Source organism: Eschrichtius robustus, chromosome X (assembly GCF_028021215.1).
Source record: "Eschrichtius robustus isolate mEscRob2 chromosome X, mEscRob2.pri, whole genome shotgun sequence".
NCBI lineage: Eukaryota > Metazoa > Chordata > Mammalia > Artiodactyla > Eschrichtiidae > Eschrichtius > Eschrichtius robustus.
In genome coordinates this window covers 1-19963 of record NC_090845.1, presented here as the reverse complement: position 1 = coordinate 19963, position 19963 = coordinate 1, and positions in this window count along the sequence as shown.

The following is a 19963-nucleotide window of genomic DNA, read 5'->3' as shown; positions in this document are numbered from 1 at the left end:
GGTACGTGTTAGGGTTAGGGTAGGAGTTAGTGTTAGGGTACGCGTTAGGGTTAGGGTAGTTATTAAACCTATCCCACTCTCTAGATACCCCTTAGCACGTCAAGGAATATTATTTGGGGGTCCAGCCATGGAGAAGAGTTTAGACACTAGGAGAAGATAAGGAACACACCCATTATCAAGAAATCACATTAGGATTCTCTTTTTAACCTGTTCCTTAAATCACTAATGCTTAGGAAATCTATTGGAGGCAGTAGCAGTCAAGGGTAGCTTACGGTTAGGGTTAGGGTTAGGGTACGCCTTAGGGTACAGGTTCGGGTACGGGTTCGGGTACGGCGTAGGGTATGGGTTAGGGTTAGGGTTAGGGTTAGTTTTAGGGTTAGGGCTCGGTTTAGGGTACGGGTTAGGATTAGGGTACGTGTTAGGGTTAGGGTAGGGGTTAGGGTTAGGGTACGCGTTAGGGTTAGGGTAGTTATTAAACCTATCCCACTCTCTAGGTACCCCTTAGCACGTCAAGGAATATTACTTGGGGGTCCAGCCATGGAGAAGAGTTTAGACACTAGGAGAAGATAAGGAACACACCCATTATCAAGAAATCACATTAGGATTCTCTTTTTAACCTGTTCCTTAAAACACTAGTGCTTAGGATATCTATTGGAGGCAGAAGCAGTCAAGGGTAGCTTAGGGTTAGGGTTAGGGTTAGGGTTAGGGTTAGGGTACGGCTTAGGGTAGGGATTCGGGTACGGCTTCGTGTACGGCAAAGGGTATGGGTTAGGGTTAGGGTTAGGGTTAGTTTTAGGGTTAGGTCTCGGTTTAGGGTACGGGTTAGGGTTAGGGTAGGGGTTAGGGTTAGGGTACGCGTTAGGGTTAGGGTAGTTATTAAACCTATCCCACTCTCTAGATACCCCTTAGCACGTCAAGGAATATTATTTGGGGGTCCAGCCATGGAGAAGAGTTTACACACTAGGAGAAGATAAGGAACACACCCATTATCAAGAAATGACATTAGGATTCTCTTTTTAACCTGTTCCTTAAAACACTAGTGCTTAGGAAATCTATTGGAGGCAGAAGCAGTCAAGGTTAGCTTAGGGTTAGGGTTAGGGTTAGGGTACGGCTTAGGGTACGGGTTCGGGTACGGGTTCGGGTACGGCGTAGGGTATGGGTTAGGGTTAGGGTTAGGGTTAGTTATAGGGTTAGGGCTCGGTTTAGGGTACGGGTTAGGATTAGGGTACGTGTTAGGGTTAGGGTAGGGGTTAGGGTTAGGGTACGCGTTAGGGTTAGGCTAGTTATTAAACCTATCCCACTCTCTAGATACCCCTTAGCACGTCAAGGAATATTATTTGGGGGTCCAGCCATGGAGAAGAGTTTAGACACTAGGAGAAGATAAGGAACACACCCATTATCAATAAATCACATTAGGATTCTCTTTTTAACCTGTTCCTTAAAACACTAGTGCTTAGGAATTCTATTGGAGGCAGAAGCAGTCAAGGGTAGCTTAGGGTTAGGGTTAGGGTTAGGGTTAGGGTTAGGGTACGGCTTAGGGTACGGGTTCGGGTACGGGTTCGGGTACGGCGTAGGGTATGGGTTAGGGTTAGGGTTAGGGTTAGTTTTAGGGTTAGGGCTCGGTTTAGGGTACGGGTTAGGATTAGGGTACGTGTTAGGGTTAGGGTAGGGGTTAGGGTTAGGGTACGCGTTAGGGTTAGGCTAGTTATTAAACCTATCCCACTCTCTAGATACCCGTTAGCACGTCAAGGAATATTATTTGGGGGTCCAGCCATGGAGAAGAGTTTAGACACTAGGAGAAGATAAGGAACACACCCATTATCAAGAAATCACATTAGGATTCTCTTTTTAACCTGTTCCTTAAAACACTAGTGCTTAGGAAATCTATTGGAGGCAGAAGCAGTCAAGGGTAGCTTAGGGTTAGGGTTAGGGTTGTAGCTTAGGGTTAGGGTTAGGGTTAGGGTACGGCTTTGGGTACGGGTTCGGGTACGGGTTCGGGTACGGCGTAGGGTATGGGTTAGGGTTAGGGTTAGGGTTAGTTATAGGGTTAGGGCTCGGTTTAGGGTACGGGTTAGGATTAGGGTACGTGTTAGGGTTAGGGTAGGGGTTAGGGTTAGGGTACGCGTTAGGGTTAGGCTAGTTATTAAACCTATCCCACTCTCTAGATACCCCTTAGCACGTCAAGGAATATTATTTGGGGGTCCAGCCATGGAGAAGAGTTTAGACACTAGGAGAAGATAAGGAACACACCCATTATCAATAAATCACATTAGGATTCTCTTTTTAACCTGTTCCTTAAAACACTAGTGCTTAGGAATTCTATTGGAGGCAGAAGCAGTCAAGGGTAGCTTAGGGTTAGGGTTAGGGTTAGGGTTAGGGTTAGGGTACGGCTTAGGGTACGGGTTCGGGTACGGGTTCGGGTACGGCGTAGGGTATGGGTTAGGGTTAGGGTTAGGGTTAGTTTTAGGGTTAGGGCTCGGTTTAGGGTACGGGTTAGGATTAGGGTACGTGTTAGGGTTAGGGTAGGGGTTAGGGTTAGGGTACGCGTTAGGGTTAGGCTAGTTATTAAACCTATCCCACTCTCTAGATACCCGTTAGCACGTCAAGGAATATTATTTGGGGGTCCAGCCATGGAGAAGAGTTTAGACACTAGGAGAAGATAAGGAACACACCCATTATCAAGAAATCACATTAGGATTCTCTTTTTAACCTGTTCCTTAAAACACTAGTGCTTAGGAAATCTATTGGAGGCAGAAGCAGTCAAGGGTAGCTTAGGGTTAGGGTTAGGGTTAGGGTTAGGGTTAGGGTACGGCTTAGGGTACGGGTTCGGGTACGGGTTCGGGTTCGGCATAGGGTATGGGTTAGGGTTAGGGTTAGTGTTAGTTTTAGGGTTAGGGCTGGGTTTAGGGTACGGGTTCGGATTAGGGTACGTGTTAGTGTTAGGGTAGGGGTTAGGGTTAGGGTACGCGTTAGGGTTAGGGTAGTTATTAAACCTATCCCACTCTCTAGGTACCCCTTAGCACGTCAAGGAATATTATTTGGGGGTCCAGCCATGGAGAAGAGTTTAGACACTAGGAAAAGATAAGGAACACACCCATTATCAAGAAATCACATTAGGATTCTCTTTTTAACCTGTTCCTTAAAACACTAGTGCTTAGGAAATCTATTGGAGGCAGAAGCAGTCAACGGTAGCTTAGGGTTAGGGTTAGGTTTAGGGTTAGGTTTAGGGTACGGCTTCGGGTACGGGTTCGGGTACGGGTTCGGGTACGGCGTAGGGTATGTTTTAGGGTTAGGGTTAGGGTTAGTGTTAGGGTTAGGGCTCGGTTTAGGGTACGGGTTAGGATTAGGGTACGTGTTAGGGTTAGAGTAGGGGTTAGGGTTAGGGTACGCGTTAGGGTTAGGTTAGTTATTAAACCTATCCCACTCTCTAGGTACCCCTTAGCACGTCAAGGAATATTACTTGGGGGTCCAGCCATGGAGAAGAGTTTAGACACTAGGAGAAGATAAGGAACACACCCATTATCAAGAAATCACATTAGGATTCTCTTTTTAACCTGTTCCTTAAAACACTAGTGCTTAGGAAATCTATTGGAGGCAGAAGCAGTCAAGGGTAGCTTAGGGTTAGGGTTAGGGTTAGGGTACGGCTTAGGGTACGGGTTCGGGTACGGGTTCGGATACGGCGTAGGGTATGGGTTAGGGTTAGTTTTAGGGTTAGGGCTCGGTTTAGGGTACGGGTTAGGATTAGGGTACGTGTTAGGGTTAGGGTAGGGGTTAGGGTTAGGGTACGCGTTAGGGTTAGGCTAGTTATTAAACCTATCCCACTCTCTAGATACCCCTTAGCACGTTAAGGAATATTATTTGGGGTTCCAGCCATGGAGAAGAGTTTAGACACTAGGAGAAGATAAGGAACACACCCATTATCAAGAAATCACATTAGGATTCTCTTTTTAACCTGTTCCTTAAAACACTAGTGCTTAGGAAATCTATTGGAGGCAGAAGCAGTCAAGGGTAGCTTAGGGTTAGGGCTAGGGTTAGGGTTAGGGTTAGGGTTAGGGTACGGCTTAGGGTACGGGTTCGGGTACGGCTTCGTGTACGGCATAGGGTATGGGTTAGGGTTGGGGTTAGGGTTAGTTTTAGGGTTAGGGCTCGGTTTAGGGTATGGGTTAGGATTAGGGTACGTGTTAGGGTTAGGGTAGGGGTTAGGGTTAGGGTACGCGTTAGGTTTAGGGTAGTTATTAAACCTATCCCACTCTCTAGATACCCCTTAGCACGTCAAGGAATATTATTTGGGGGTCCAGCCATGGAGAAGAGTTTAGACACTAGGAGAAGATAAGGAACACACCCATTATCAAGAAATCACATTAGGATTCTCTTTTTAACCTGTTCCTTAAAACACTAGTGCTTAGGAAATCTATTGGAGGCAGAAGCAGTCAAGGGTAGCTTAGGGTTAGGGTTAGGGTTAGGGTTAGGGTTAGGGTACGGGTTCGGGTACGGGTTCGGTTACGGCGTAGGGTATGGGTTAGGGTTAGGGTTAGGGTTAGTTTTAGGGTTAGGGCTCGGTTTAGGGTAAGGGTTAGGATTAGGGTACGTGTTAGGGTTAGGGTAGGGGATAGGGTTAGGTACGCGTTAGGGTTAGGGTAGTTATTAAACCTATCCCACTCTCTAGGTACCCCTTAGCACGTCAAGGAATATTATTTGGGGGTCCAGCCATGGAGAAGAGTTTAGACACTAGGAGAAGATAAGGAACACACCCATTATCAAGAAATCACATTAGGATTCTCTTTTTAACCTGTTCCTTAAAACACTAGTGCTTAGGAAATCTATTGGAGGCAGAAGCAGTCAAGGGTAGCTTAGGGTTAGGGTTAGGGTTAGGGTACGGCTTTGGGTACGGGTTCGGGTACGGGTTCGGGTACGGCGTAGGGTATGGGTTAGGGTTAGGGTTAGGGTTAGTTATAGGGTTAGGGCTCGGTTTAGGGTACGGGTTAGGATTAGGGTACGTGTTAGGGTTAGGGTAGGGGTTAGGGTTAGGGTACGCGTTAGGGTTAGGCTAGTTATTAAACCTATCCCACTCTCTAGATACCCCTTAGCACGTCAAGGAATATTATTTGGGGGTCCAGCCATGGAGAAGAGTTTAGACACTAGGAGAAGATAAGGAACACACCCATTATCAATAAATCACATTAGGATTCTCTTTTTAACCTGTTCCTTAAAACACTAGTGCTTAGGAATTCTATTGGAGGCAGAAGCAGTCAAGGGTAGCTTAGGGTTAGGGTTAGGGTTAGGGTTAGGGTTAGGGTACGGCTTAGGGTACGGGTTCGGGTACGGGTTCGGGTACGGCGTAGGGTATGGGTTAGGGTTAGGGTTAGGGTTAGTTTTAGGGTTAGGGCTCGGTTTAGGGTACGGGTTAGGATTAGGGTACGTGTTAGGGTTAGGGTAGGGGTTAGGGTTAGGGTACGCGTTAGGGTTAGGCTAGTTATTAAACCTATCCCACTCTCTAGATACCCGTTAGCACGTCAAGGAATATTATTTGGGGGTCCAGCCATGGAGAAGAGTTTAGACACTAGGAGAAGATAAGGAACACACCCATTATCAAGAAATCACATTAGGATTCTCTTTTTAACCTGTTCCTTAAAACACTAGTGCTTAGGAAATCTATTGGAGGCAGAAGCAGTCAAGGGTAGCTTAGGGTTAGGGTTAGGGTTAGGGTTAGGGTTAGGGTACGGCTTAGGGTACGGGTTCGGGTACGGGTTCGGGTTCGGCATAGGGTATGGGTTAGGGTTAGGGTTAGTGTTAGTTTTAGGGTTAGGGCTGGGTTTAGGGTACGGGTTCGGATTAGGGTACGTGTTAGTGTTAGGGTAGGGGTTAGGGTTAGGGTACGCGTTAGGGTTAGGGTAGTTATTAAACCTATCCCACTCTCTAGGTACCCCTTAGCACGTCAAGGAATATTATTTGGGGGTCCAGCCATGGAGAAGAGTTTAGACACTAGGAAAAGATAAGGAACACACCCATTATCAAGAAATCACATTAGGATTCTCTTTTTAACCTGTTCCTTAAAACACTAGTGCTTAGGAAATCTATTGGAGGCAGAAGCAGTCAACGGTAGCTTAGGGTTAGGGTTAGGTTTAGGGTTAGGTTTAGGGTACGGCTTCGGGTACGGGTTCGGGTACGGGTTCGGGTACGGCGTAGGGTATGTTTTAGGGTTAGGGTTAGGGTTAGTGTTAGGGTTAGGGCTCGGTTTAGGGTACGGGTTAGGATTAGGGTACGTGTTAGGGTTAGAGTAGGGGTTAGGGTTAGGGTACGCGTTAGGGTTAGGGTAGTTATTAAACCTATCCCACTCTCCAGATACCCCTTAGCACGTCAAGGAATATTATTTGGGGGTCCAGCCATGGAGAAGAGTTTAGACACTAGGAGAAGATAAGGAACACACCCATTATCAAGAAATCACATTAGGATTCTCTTTTTAACCTGTTCCTTAAATCACTAATGCTTAGGAAATCTATTGGAGGCAGTAGCAGTCAAGGGTAGCTTACGGTTAGGGTTAGGGTTAGGGTTAGGGTACGCCTTAGGGTACAGGTTCGGGTACGGGTTCGGGTACGGCGTAGGGTATGGGTTAGGGTTAGGGTTAGGGTTAGTTTTAGGGTTAGGGCTCGGTTTAGGGTACGGGTTAGGATTAGGGTACGTGTTAGGTTTAGGGTAGGGGTTAGGGTTAGGGTACGCGTTAGGGTTAGGGTAGTTATTAAACCTATCCCACTCTCTAGGTACCCCTTAGCACGTCAAGGAATATTACTTGGGGGTCCAGCCATGGAGAAGAGTTTAGACACTAGGAGAAGATAAGGAACACACCCATTATCAAGAAATCACATTAGGATTCTCTTTTTAACCTGTTCCTTAAAACACTAGTGCTTAGGAAATCTATTGGAGGCAGAAGCAGTCAAGGGTAGCTTAGGGTTAGGGTTAGGGTTAGGGTACGGCTTAGGGTATGGGTTCGGGTACGGGTTCGGGTACGGCGTAGGGTATGGGTTAGGGTTAGGGTTAGGGTTAGTTTTAGGGTTAGCGCTCGGTTTAGGGTACGGGTTAGGATTAGGGTACGTCTTAGGGTTAGGGTAGGGGATAGGGATAGGGTACGCGTTAGGGTTAGGGTAGTTATTAAACCTATCCCACTCTCTAGGTATCCCTTAGCACGTCAAGGAATATTATTTGGGGGTCCAGCCATGGAGAAGAGTTTAGACACTAGGAGAAGATAAGGAACACACCCATTATCAAGAAATCACATTAGGATTCTCTTTTTAACCTGTTCTTTAAAACACTAGTGCTTAGGAAATCTATTGGAGGCAGAATCAGTCAAGGGTAGCTTAGGGTTAGGGTTAGGGTTAGGGTTAGGGTTAGGGTACGGCTTAGGGTACGGGTTCGGGTACGGATTCGGGTACGGCATAGGGTATGGGTTAGGGTTAGGGTTAGGGTTAGTTTTAGGGTTAGGGCTCGGTTTAGGGTATGGGTTAGTTTTAGGGTACGGGTTAGGGTTAGGGTAGGGGTTAGGGTTAGGGTACGCGTTAGGGTTAGGGTAGTTGTTAAACCTATCTCACTCTCTAGGTACCCCTTAGCACGTCAAGGAATATTATTAGGGGGTCCAGCCATGGAGAAGAGTTTAGACACTAGGAGAAGATAAGGAACACACCCATTATCAAGAAATCACATTAGGATTCTCTTTTTAACCTGTTCCTTAAAACACTAGTGCTTAGGAAATCTATTGGAGGCAGAAGCAGTCAAGGGTAGCTTAGGGTTAGGGTTAGGGTTAGGGTACGCCTTTGGGTACGGGTTCGGGTACGGGTTCGGGTACGGCGTAGGGTATGGGTTAGGGTTAGGGTTAGGGTTAGTTATAGGGTTAGGGCTCGGTTTAGGGTACGGGTTAGGATTAGGGTACGTGTTAGGGTTAGGGTACGCGTTAGGGTTAGGGTACGCGTTAGGGTTAGGCTAGTTATTAAACCTATCCCACTCTCTAGATACCCCTTAGCACGTCAAGGAATATTATTTGGGGGTCCAGCCATGGAGAAGAGTTTAGACACTAGGAGAAGATAAGGAACACACCCATTATCAATAAATCACATTAGGATTCTCTTTTTAACCTGTTCCTTAAAACACTAGTGCTTAGGAATTCTATTGGAGGCAGAAGCAGTCAAGGGTAGCTTAGGGTTAGGGTTAGGGTTAGGGTTAGGGTTAGGGTACGGCTTAGGGTACGGGTTCGGGTACGGGTTCGGGTACGGCGTAGGGTATGGGTTAGGGTTAGGGTTAGGGTTAGTTTTAGGGTTAGGGCTCGGTTTAGGGTACGGGTTAGGATTAGGGTACGTGTTAGGGTTAGGGTAGGGGTTAGGGTTAGGGTACGCGTTAGGGTTAGGCTAGTTATTAAACCTATCCCACTCTCTAGATACCCGTTAGCACGTCAAGGAATATTATTTGGGGGTCCAGCCATGGAGAAGAGTTTAGACACTAGGAGAAGATAAGGAACACACCCATTATCAAGAAATCACATTAGGATTCTCTTTTTAACCTGTTCCTTAAAACACTAGTGCTTAGGAAATCTATTGGAGGCAGAAGCAGTCAAGGGTAGCTTAGGGTTAGGGTTAGGGTTAGGGTTAGGGTTAGGGTACGGCTTAGGGTACGGGTTCGGGTACGGGTTCGGGTTCGGCATAGGGTATGGGTTAGGGTTAGGGTTAGTGTTATTTTTAGGGTTAGGGCTGGGTTTAGGGTACGGGTTCGGATTAGGGTACGTGTTAGTGTTAGGGTAGGGGTTAGGGTTAGGGTACGCGTTAGGGTTAGGGTAGTTATTAAACCTATCCCACTCTCTAGGTACCCCTTAGCACGTCAAGGAATATTATTTGGGGGTCCAGCCATGGAGAAGAGTTTAGACACTAGGAAAAGATAAGGAACACACCCATTATCAAGAAATCACATTAGGATTCTCTTTTTAACCTGTTCCTTAAAACACTAGTGCTTAGGAAATCTATTGGAGGCAGAAGCAGTCAACGGTAGCTTAGGGTTAGGGTTAGGTTTAGGGTTAGGTTTAGGGTACGGCTTCGGGTACGGGTTCGGGTACGGGTTCGGGTACGGCGTAGGGTATGTTTTAGGGTTAGGGTTAGGGTTAGTGTTAGGGTTAGGGCTCGGTTTAGGGTACGGGTTAGGATTAGGGTACGTGTTAGGGTTAGAGTAGGGGTTAGGGTTAGGGTACGCGTTAGGGTTAGGTTAGTTATTAAACCTATCCCACTCTCTAGGTACCCCTTAGCACGTCAAGGAATATTACTTGGGGGTCCAGCCATGGAGAAGAGTTTAGACACTAGGAGAAGATAAGGAACACACCCATTATCAAGAAATCACATTAGGATTCTCTTTTTAACCTGTTCCTTAAAACACTAGTGCTTAGGAAATCTATTGGAGGCAGAAGCAGTCAAGGGTAGCTTAGGGTTAGGGTTAGGGTTAGGGTACGGCTTAGGGTATGGGTTCGGGTACGGGTTCGGGTACGGCGTAGGGTATGGGTTAGGGTTAGGGTTAGGGTTAGTTTTAGGGTTAGCGCTCGGTTTAGGGTACGGGTTAGGATTAGGGTACGTCTTAGGGTTAGGGTAGGGGATAGGGATAGGGTACGCGTTAGGGTTAGGGTAGTTATTAAACCTATCCCACTCTCTAGGTATCCCTTAGCACGTCAAGGAATATTATTTGGGGGTCCAGCCATGGAGAAGAGTTTAGACACTAGGAGAAGATAAGGAACACACCCATTATCAAGAAATCACATTAGGATTCTCTTTTTAACCTGTTCCTTAAATCACTAATGCTTAGGAAATCTATTGGAGGCAGTAGCAGTCAAGGGTAGCTTACGGTTAGGGTTAGGGTTAGGGTTAGGGTACGCCTTAGGGTACAGGTTCGGGTACGGGTTCGGGTACGGCGTAGGGTATGGGTTAGGGTTAGGGTTAGGGTTAGTTTTAGGGTTAGGGCTCGGTTTAGGGTACGGGTTAGGATTAGGGTACGTGTTAGGTTTAGGGTAGGGGTTAGGGTTAGGGTACGCGTTAGGGTTAGGGTAGTTATTAAACCTATCCCACTCTCTAGGTACCCCTTAGCACGTCAAGGAATATTACTTGGGGGTCCAGCCATGGAGAAGAGTTTAGACACTAGGAGAAGATAAGGAACACACCCATTATCAAGAAATCACATTAGGATTCTCTTTTTAACCTGTTCCTTAAAACACTAGTGCTTAGGAAATCTATTGGAGGCAGAAGCAGTCAAGGGTAGCTTAGGGTTAGGGTTAGGGTTAGGGTACGGCTTAGGGTATGGGTTCGGGTACGGGTTCGGGTACGGCGTAGGGTATGGGTTAGGGTTAGGGTTAGGGTTAGTTTTAGGGTTAGCGCTCGGTTTAGGGTACGGGTTAGGATTAGGGTACGTCTTAGGGTTAGGGTAGGGGATAGGGATAGGGTACGCGTTAGGGTTAGGGTAGTTATTAAACCTATCCCACTCTCTAGGTATCCCTTAGCACGTCAAGGAATATTATTTGGGGGTCCAGCCATGGAGAAGAGTTTAGACACTAGGAGAAGATAAGGAACACACCCATTATCAAGAAATCACATTAGGATTCTCTTTTTAACCTGTTCTTTAAAACACTAGTGCTTAGGAAATCTATTGGAGGCAGAATCAGTCAAGGGTAGCTTAGGGTTAGGGTTAGGGTTAGGGTTAGGGTTAGGGTACGGCTTAGGGTACGGGTTCGGGTACGGATTCGGGTACGGCATAGGGTATGGGTTAGGGTTAGGGTTAGGGTTAGTTTTAGGGTTAGGGCTCGGTTTAGGGTATGGGTTAGTTTTAGGGTACGGGTTAGGGTTAGGGTAGGGGTTAGGGTTAGGGTACGCGTTAGGGTTAGGGTAGTTGTTAAACCTATCTCACTCTCTAGGTACCCCTTAGCACGTCAAGGAATATTATTAGGGGGTCCAGCCATGGAGAAGAGTTTAGACACTAGGAGAAGATAAGGAACACACCCATTATCAAGAAATCACATTAGGATTCTCTTTTTAACCTGTTCCTTAAAACACTAGTGCTTAGGAAATCTATTGGAGGCAGAAGCAGTCAAGGGTAGCTTAGGGTTAGGGTTAGGGTTAGGGTACGCCTTTGGGTACGGGTTCGGGTACGGGTTCGGGTACGGCGTAGGGTATGGGTTAGGGTTAGGGTTAGGGTTAGTTATAGGGTTAGGGCTCGGTTTAGGGTACGGGTTAGGATTAGGGTACGTGTTAGGGTTAGGGTACGCGTTAGGGTTAGGGTACGCGTTAGGGTTAGGCTAGTTATTAAACCTATCCCACTCTCTAGATACCCCTTAGCACGTCAAGGAATATTATTTGGGGGTCCAGCCATGGAGAAGAGTTTAGACACTAGGAGAAGATAAGGAACACACCCATTATCAATAAATCACATTAGGATTCTCTTTTTAACCTGTTCCTTAAAACACTAGTGCTTAGGAATTCTATTGGAGGCAGAAGCAGTCAAGGGTAGCTTAGGGTTAGGGTTAGGGTTAGGGTTAGGGTTAGGGTACGGCTTAGGGTACGGGTTCGGGTACGGGTTCGGGTACGGCGTAGGGTATGGGTTAGGGTTAGGGTTAGGGTTAGTTTTAGGGTTAGGGCTCGGTTTAGGGTACGGGTTAGGATTAGGGTACGTGTTAGGGTTAGGGTAGGGGTTAGGGTTAGGGTACGCGTTAGGGTTAGGCTAGTTATTAAACCTATCCCACTCTCTAGATACCCGTTAGCACGTCAAGGAATATTATTTGGGGGTCCAGCCATGGAGAAGAGTTTAGACACTAGGAGAAGATAAGGAACACACCCATTATCAAGAAATCACATTAGGATTCTCTTTTTAACCTGTTCCTTAAAACACTAGTGCTTAGGAAATCTATTGGAGGCAGAAGCAGTCAAGGGTAGCTTAGGGTTAGGGTTAGGGTTAGGGTTAGGGTTAGGGTACGGCTTAGGGTACGGGTTCGGGTACGGGTTCGGGTTCGGCATAGGGTATGGGTTAGGGTTAGGGTTAGTGTTATTTTTAGGGTTAGGGCTGGGTTTAGGGTACGGGTTCGGATTAGGGTACGTGTTAGTGTTAGGGTAGGGGTTAGGGTTAGGGTACGCGTTAGGGTTAGGGTAGTTATTAAACCTATCCCACTCTCTAGGTACCCCTTAGCACGTCAAGGAATATTATTTGGGGGTCCAGCCATGGAGAAGAGTTTAGACACTAGGAAAAGATAAGGAACACACCCATTATCAAGAAATCACATTAGGATTCTCTTTTTAACCTGTTCCTTAAAACACTAGTGCTTAGGAAATCTATTGGAGGCAGAAGCAGTCAACGGTAGCTTAGGGTTAGGGTTAGGTTTAGGGTTAGGTTTAGGGTACGGCTTCGGGTACGGGTTCGGGTACGGGTTCGGGTACGGCGTAGGGTATGTTTTAGGGTTAGGGTTAGGGTTAGTGTTAGGGTTAGGGCTCGGTTTAGGGTACGGGTTAGGATTAGGGTACGTGTTAGGGTTAGAGTAGGGGTTAGGGTTAGGGTACGCGTTAGGGTTAGGTTAGTTATTAAACCTATCCCACTCTCTAGGTACCCCTTAGCACGTCAAGGAATATTACTTGGGGGTCCAGCCATGGAGAAGAGTTTAGACACTAGGAGAAGATAAGGAACACACCCATTATCAAGAAATCACATTAGGATTCTCTTTTTAACCTGTTCCTTAAAACACTAGTGCTTAGGAAATCTATTGGAGGCAGAAGCAGTCAAGGGTAGCTTAGGGTTAGGGTTAGGGTTAGGGTACGGCTTAGGGTATGGGTTCGGGTACGGGTTCGGGTACGGCGTAGGGTATGGGTTAGGGTTAGGGTTAGGGTTAGTTTTAGGGTTAGCGCTCGGTTTAGGGTACGGGTTAGGATTAGGGTACGTCTTAGGGTTAGGGTAGGGGATAGGGATAGGGTACGCGTTAGGGTTAGGGTAGTTATTAAACCTATCCCACTCTCTAGGTATCCCTTAGCACGTCAAGGAATATTATTTGGGGGTCCAGCCATGGAGAAGAGTTTAGACACTAGGAGAAGATAAGGAACACACCCATTATCAAGAAATCACATTAGGATTCTCTTTTTAACCTGTTCTTTAAAACACTAGTGCTTAGGAAATCTATTGGAGGCAGAATCAGTCAAGGGTAGCTTAGGGTTAGGGTTAGGGTTAGGGTTAGGGTTAGGGTACGGCTTAGGGTACGGGTTCGGGTACGGATTCGGGTACGGCATAGTGTATGGGTTAGGGTTAGGGTTAGGGTTAGTTTTAGGGTTAGGGCTCGGTTTAGGGTATGGGTTAGTTTTAGGGTACGGGTTAGGGTTAGGGTAGGGGTTAGGGTTAGGGTACGCGTTAGGGTTAGGGTAGTTGTTAAACCTATCTCACTCTCTAGGTACCCCTTAGCACGTCAAGGAATATTATTAGGGGGTCCAGCCATGGAGAAGAGTTTAGACACTAGGAGAAGATAAGGAACACACCCATTATCAAGAAATCACATTAGGATTCTCTTTTTAACCTGTTCCTTAAAACACTAGTGCTTAGGAAATCTATTGGAGGCAGAAGCAGTCAAGGGTAGCTTAGGGTTAGGGTTAAGGTTAGGGTTAGGGTTAGGGTACGGCTTAGGGTACGGGTTCGGGTACGGGTTCGGGTACGGCGTAGGGTATGGGTTAGGGTTAGGGTTAGGGTTAGTTTTAGGGTTAGGGCTCGGTTTAGGGTACGGGTTAGGATTAGGGTACGTGTTAGGGTTAGGGTAGGGGTTAGTGTTAGGGTACGCGTTAGGGTTAGGGTAGTTATTAAACCTATCCCACTCTCTAGATACCCCTTAGCACGTCAAGGAATATTATTTGGGGGTCCAGCCATGGAGAAGAGTTTAGACACTAGGAGAAGATAAGGAACACACCCATTATCAAGAAATCACATTAGGATTCTCTTTTTAACCTGTTCCTTAAATCACTAATGCTTCGGAAATCTATTGGAGGCAGTAGCAGTCAAGGGTAGCTTACGGTTAGGGTTAGGGTTAGGGTACGCCTTAGGGTACAGGTTCGGGTACGGGTTCGGGTACGGCGTAGGGTATGGGTTAGGGTTAGGGTTAGGGTTAGTTTTAGGGTTAGGGCTCGGTTTAGGGTACGGGTTAGGATTAGGGTACGTGTTAGGGTTAGGGTAGGGGTTAGGGTTAGGGTACGCATTAGGGTTAGGGTAGTTATTAAACCTATCCCACTCTCTAGGTACCCCTTAGCACGTCAAGGAATATTACTTGGGGGTCCAGCCATGGAGAAGAGTTTAGACACTAGGAGAAGATAAGGAACACACCCATTATCAAGAAATCACATTAGGATTCTCTTTTTAACCTGTTCCTTAAAACACTAGTGCTTAGGATATCTATTGGAGGCAGAAGCAGTCAAGGGTAGCTTAGGGTTAGGGTTAGGGTTAGGGTAATGGTAAGGGTATGGCTTAGGGTACGGGTTCAGGTACGGGTTCGGGTACGGCGTAGGGTATGGGTTAGTGTTAGGGTTAGGGTTAGTTTTAGGGTTAGGGCTCGGTTTAGGGTACGGGTTAGGATTAGGGTACGTGTTAGGGATAGCGTAGGGGTTAGGGTTAGTGTACGCGTTAGGGTTAGGGTAGTTATTAAACCTATCCCACTCTCTAGATACCCCTTAGCACGTCAAGGAATATTATTTGGGGGTCCAGCCATGGAGAAGAGTTTAGACACTAGGAGAAGATAAGGAACACACCCATTATCAAGAAATCACATTAGGATTCTCTTTTTAACCTGTTCCTTAAAACACTAGTGCTTAGGAAATCTATTGGAGGCAGAAGCAGTCAAGGGTAGCTTAGGGTTAGGGCTAGGGTTAGGGTTAGGGTTAGGGTTAGGGTACGGCTTAGGGTACGGGTTCGGGTACGGCTTCGTGTACGGCATAGGGTATGGGTTAGGGTTGGGGTTAGGGTTAGTTTTAGGGTTAGGGCTCGGTTTAGGGTACGGGTTAGGATTAGGGTACGTGTTAGGGTTAGGGTAGGGGTTAGGGTTAGGGTACGCGTTAGGGTTAGGTTAGTTATTAAAGCTATCCCACTCTCTAGATACCCCTTAGCACGTCAAGGAATATTATTTGGGGGTCCAGCCATGGAGAAGAGTTTAGACACTAGGAGAAGATAAGGAACACACCCATTATCAAGAAATCACATTAGGATTCTCTTTTTAACCTGTTCCTTAAAACACTAGTGCTTAGGAAATCTATTGGAGGCAGAAGCAGTCAAGGTTAGCTTAGGGTTAGGGTTAGGGTTAGGGTACGGCTTAGGGTATGGGTTCGGGTACGGGTTCGGGTACGGCGTAGGGTATGGGTTAGGGTTAGGGTTAGGGTTAGTTTTAGGGTTAGCGCTCGGTTTAGGGTACGGGTTAGGATTAGGGTACGTCTTAGGGTTAGGGTAGGGGATAGGGATAGGGTACGCGTTAGGGTTAGGGTAGTTATTAAACCTATCCCACTCTCTAGGTATCCCTTAGCACGTCAAGGAATATTATTTGGGGGTCCAGCCATGGAGAAGAGTTTAGACACTAGGAGAAGATAAGGAACACACCCATTATCAAGAAATCACATTAGGATTCTCTTTTTAACCTGTTCCTTAAAACACTAGTGCTTAGGAAATCTATTGGAGGCAGAAGCAGTCAAGGGTAGCTTAGGGTTAGGGTTAGGGTTAGGGTACGGCTTAGGGTACGGGTTCGGGTACGGATTCGGGTACGGCATAGGGTATGGGTTAGGGTTAGGGTTAGGGTTTGTTTTAGGGTTAGGGCTCGGTTTAGGGTATGGGTTAGGATTAGGGTATGGGTTAGGGTTAGGGTAGGGGTTAGGGTTAGTGTACGCGTTAGGGTTAGGGTAGTTATTAAACCTATCTCACTCTCTAGGTACCCCTTAGCACGTCAAGGAATATTATTTGGGGGTCCAGCCATGGAGAAGAGTTTAGACACTAGGAGAAGATAAGGAACACACCCATTATCAAGAAATCACATTAGGATTCTATTTTTAACCTGTTCCTTAAAACACTAGTGCTTAGGAAATCTATTGGAGGCAGAAGCAGTCAAGGGTAGCTTAGGGTTAGGGTTAGGGTTAGGGTTAGGGTTAGGGTACGGCTTAGGGTACGGGTTCGGGTACGGGTTCGGATACGGCGTAGGGTATGGGTTAGGGTTAGTTTTAGGGTTAGGGCTCGGTTTAGGGTACGGGTTAGGATTAGGGTACGTGTTAGGGTTAGGGTAGGGGTTAGGGTTAGGGTACGCGTTAGGGTTAGGCTAGTTATTAAACCTATCCCACTCTCTAGATACCCCTTAGCACGTTAAGGAATATTATTTGGGGTTCCAGCCATGGAGAAGAGTTTAGACACTAGGAGAAGATAAGGAACACACCCATTATCAAGAAATCACATTAGGATTCTCTTTTTAACCTGTTCCTTAAAACACTAGTGCTTAGGAAATCTATTGGAGGCAGAAGCAGTCAAGGGTAGCTTAGGGTTAGGGCTAGGGTTAGGGTTAGGGTTAGGGTTAGGGTACGGCTTAGGGTACGGGTTCGGGTACGGCTTCGTGTACGGCATAGGGTATGGGTTAGGGTTGGGGTTAGGGTTAGTTTTAGGGTTAGGGCTCGGTTTAGGGTATGGGTTAGGATTAGGGTACGTGTTAGGGTTAGGGTAGGGGTTAGGGTTAGGGTACGCGTTAGGTTTAGGGTAGTTATTAAACCTATCCCACTCTCTAGATACCCCTTAGCACGTCAAGGAATATTATTTGGGGGTCCAGCCATGGAGAAGAGTTTAGACACTAGGAGAAGATAAGGAACACACCCATTATCAAGAAATCACATTAGGATTCTCTTTTTAACCTGTTCCTTAAAACACTAGTGCTTAGGAAATCTATTGGAGGCAGAAGCAGTCAAGGGTAGCTTAGGGTTAGGGTTAGGGTTAGGGTTAGGGTACGGCTTAGGGTAGGGATTCGGGTACGGCTTCGTGTACGGCAAAGGGTATGGGTTAGGGTTAGGGTTAGGGTTAGTTTTAGGGTTAGGTCTCGGTTTAGGGTAAGGGTTAGGATTAGGGTACGTGTTAGGGTTAGGGTAGGGGATAGGGTTAGGTACGCGTTAGGGTTAGGGTAGTTATTAAACCTATCCCACTCTCTAGGTACCCCTTAGCACGTCAAGGAATATTATTTGGGGGTCCAGCCATGGAGAAGAGTTTACACACTAGGAGAAGATAAGGAACACACCCATTATCAAGAAATGACATTAGGATTCTCTTTTTAACCTGTTCCTTAAAACACTAGTGCTTAGGAAATCTATTGGAGGCAGAAGCAGTCAAGGTTAGCTTAGGGTTAGGGTTAGGGTTAGGGTACGGCTTAGGGTACGGGTTCGGGTACGGGTTCGGTTACGGCGTAGGGTATGGGTTAGGGTTAGGGTTAGGGTTAGTTTTAGGGTTAGGGCTCGGTTTAGGGTAAGGGTTAGGATTAGGGTACGTGTTAGGGTTAGGGTAGGGGATAGGGTTAGGTACGCGTTAGGGTTAGGGTAGTTATTAAACCTATCCCACTCTCTAGGTACCCCTTAGCACGTCAAGGAATATTATTTGGGGGTCCAGCCATGGAGAAGAGTTTAGACACTAGGAGAAGATAAGGAACACACCCATTATCAAGAAATCACATTAGGATTCTCTTTTTAACCTGTTCCTTAAAACACTAGTGCTTAGGAAATCTATTGGAGGCAGAAGCAGTCAAGGGTAGCTTAGGGTTAGGGTTAGGGTTAGGGTACGGCTTTGGGTACGGGTTCGGGTACGGGTTCGGGTACGGCGTAGGGTATGGGTTAGGGTTAGGGTTAGGGTTAGTTATAGGGTTAGGGCTCGGTTTAGGGTACGGGTTAGGATTAGGGTACGTGTTAGGGTTAGGGTAGGGGTTAGGGTTAGGGTACGCGTTAGGGTTAGGCTAGTTATTAAACCTATCCCACTCTCTAGATACCCCTTAGCACGTCAAGGAATATTATTTGGGGGTCCAGCCATGGAGAAGAGTTTAGACACTAGGAGAAGATAAGGAACACACCCATTATCAATAAATCACATTAGGATTCTCTTTTTAACCTGTTCCTTAAAACACTAGTGCTTAGGAATTCTATTGGAGGCAGAAGCAGTCAAGGGTAGCTTAGGGTTAGGGTTAGGGTTAGGGTTAGGGTTAGGGTACGGCTTAGGGTACGGGTTCGGGTACGGGTTCGGGTACGGCGTAGGGTATGGGTTAGGGTTAGGGTTAGGGTTAGTTTTAGGGTTAGGGCTCGGTTTAGGGTACGGGTTAGGATTAGGGTACGTGTTAGGGTTAGGGTAGGGGTTAGGGTTAGGGTACGCGTTAGGGTTAGGCTAGTTATTAAACCTATCCCACTCTCTAGATACCCGTTAGCACGTCAAGGAATATTATTTGGGGGTCCAGCCATGGAGAAGAGTTTAGACACTAGGAGAAGATAAGGAACACACCCATTATCAAGAAATCACATTAGGATTCTCTTTTTAACCTGTTCCTTAAATCACTAATGCTTAGGAAATCTATTGGAGGCAGAAGCAGTCAAGGGTAGCTTAGGGTTAGGGTTAGGGTTAGGGTTAGGGTTAGGGTACGGCTTAGGGTACGGGTTCGGGTACGGGTTCGGGTTCGGCATAGGGTATGGGTTAGGGTTAGGGTTAGTGTTAGTTTTAGGGTTAGGGCTGGGTTTAGGGTACGGGTTCGGATTAGGGTACGTGTTAGTGTTAGGGTAGGGGTTAGGGTTAGGGTACGCGTTAGGGTTAGGGTAGTTATTAAACCTATCCCACTCTCTAGGTACCCCTTAGCACGTCAAGGAATATTATTTGGGGGTCCAGCCATGGAGAAGAGTTTAGACACTAGGAAAAGATAAGGAACACACCCATTATCAAGAAATCACATTAGGATTCTCTTTTTAACCTGTTCCTTAAAACACTAGTGCTTAGGAAATCTATTGGAGGCAGAAGCAGTCAACGGTAGCTTAGGGTTAGGGTTAGGTTTAGGGTTAGGTTTAGGGTACGGCTTCGGGTACGGGTTCGGGTACGGGTTCGGGTACGGCGTAGGGTATGTTTTAGGGTTAGGGTTAGGGTTAGTGTTAGGGTTAGGGCTCGGTTTAGGGTACGGGTTAGGATTAGGGTACGTGTTAGGGTTAGAGTAGGGGTTAGGGTTAGGGTACGCGTTAGGGTTAGGGTAGTTATTAAACCTATCCCACTCTCCAGATACCCCTTAGCACGTCAAGGAATATTATTTGGGGGTCCAGCCATGGAGAAGAGTTTAGACACTAGGAGAAGATAAGGAACACACCCATTATCAAGAAATCACATTAGGATTCTCTTTTTAACCTGTTCCTTAAATCACTAATGCTTAGGAAATCTATTGGAGGCAGTAGCAGTCAAGGGTAGCTTACGGTTAGGGTTAGGGTTAGGGTTAGGGTACGCCTTACGGTACAGGTTCGGGTACGGGTTCGGGTACGGCGTAGGGTATGGGTTAGGGTTAGGGTTAGGGTTAGTTTTAGGGTTAGGGCTCGGTTTAGGGTACGGGTTAGGATTAGGGTACGTGTTAGGTTTAGGGTAGGGGTTAGGGTTAGGGTACGCGTTAGGGTTAGGGTAGTTATTAAACCTATCCCACTCTCTAGGTACCCCTTAGCACGTCAAGGAATATTACTTGGGGGTCCAGCCATGGAGAAGAGTTTAGACACTAGGAGAAGATAAGGAACACACCCATTATCAAGAAATCACATTAGGATTCTCTTTTTAACCTGTTCCTTAAAACACTAGTGCTTAGGAAATCTATTGGAGGCAGAAGCAGTCAAGGGTAGCTTAGGGTTAGGGTTAGGGTTAGGGTACGGCTTAGGGTATGGGTTCGGGTACGGGTTCGGGTACGGCGTAGGGTATGGGTTAGGGTTAGGGT